We start from the raw sequence: 1,278 nt of genomic DNA, 5'->3' as shown, positions 1-1,278 counted from the left end.
GGCAAGCCCTGGCCTGGGATTAACTTGGCAGGAGGTTATCCTAAGACTTCTCTGACTCATAACTTTGGGGCTAATTCTAAGCACCAAGCCCCAGCCCTGCCCTCTTTTGCTTTTTCTTTGTGCTGATTCACACTGGGTTGGGATTTTATTGTCAGTGGTCATAATTGTGCATGGGTGGAACTTGGATTTTAAAGATGACAGGAGGCCAAGTTCAGGGCTTCTGTTAGCTTTGTTAACCACTGTGTCATTTTTAATTGAAAAGAGGAAGGAAAGCAAGGAGGGAGGATAGGAGAGAGGAAGGAAGGAAAAAAGGAAATGTCCCCCAGGGGTTTCCCTGGTGGTCCAGTGATTAAGACTCTGTACTCTCTATGCAGGGGGCCCGGGTTCAATCCCTGGTCAGGGAACTAGATGCCATATGCCGCAACTAAGAGTTCATATGCCATGACCGAAGATCCTGTGTGCCACAACTAAGACCTGGCAAAGCCAAATAAATGAAGAAATGTCCCCAATCCATGCTAAATCTATTTTCTTTCACCCTCTGTATTTTCTCTAAGCCCTTGGAAAGGCTTATTCTGAATCTAGCTCACAAGAAGCCAGGTATAGGAGAAAACATCTGGATATTGGAGTCAGCATGTCTGAATAACTGGGTGAAGGTGGGTAAATTATTTAACTTCCTTGAGCCTCTGTTTCCTCATCAGTAAAATAGCAGTAATAATATTGACCTTGTAGGATTGTCATGCTGCTTAGGAGTATCATATATAAAGTGCCTGGCACATTAGGAAGCATTTCATAAATGGAGAATATAATTGTTAGAGCTCTGTTTATTAAGAGACCCTCACATGTAGCCTCACAGAGTAACTGCAGGTTTCTATTTCCTTTCTCTGAGATTGTGGTGGATTGTCATAGCCTCCCCTTGAGCGGGGCCTGGGCTGTGTCTAGGGTCATCATGGTGGTTCGGTCCTAGGGCAGACTCAAGCTGTCAAAATACCCCAGACAATCAGTATAAGAGAGAATGAGGCAATAGATGGAGGGATAAGGAGCTCTGTCTGGCTCAGAGGCCAGCGGCTTTCCCATTTACTATCAGCATAATCACGAGCAAGTTGCTTAAATCACTATGGCTTAGTTCATTTAGCTGTATCTGTCCTTTTCAGCTGTCTGGAGGAAATCACACATGTAAAATACCTAGCACCAAAAAAAGTTGCTCAGTAAAAAAATATCTCAGATATTAAGAAAACACAGGTTGGAATGTATGAAATTCAAGTGAAGTTTGGTGTGAGA

The 1,278-nt window shown here is 43.4% G+C and overlaps 1 non-coding gene across 1 annotated transcript; it reads left to right on the top strand.

Moving 5' to 3' along the window:
* The first annotated feature begins 331 nt into the window (after positions 1–331).
* On the top strand, positions 332–404 carry TRNAE-CUC. Its single transcript has one exon. It is a non-coding gene; the product is annotated as a tRNA-Glu (tRNA).
* Positions 405–1,278: the final 874 nt, after the last annotated feature.

This window comes from Cervus elaphus, chromosome 13, assembly GCF_910594005.1.
Source record: "Cervus elaphus chromosome 13, mCerEla1.1, whole genome shotgun sequence".
Classification (NCBI taxonomy): Eukaryota; Metazoa; Chordata; class Mammalia; order Artiodactyla; family Cervidae; genus Cervus; species Cervus elaphus.
This window is presented reverse-complemented; position numbering and strand designations above follow the sequence as displayed.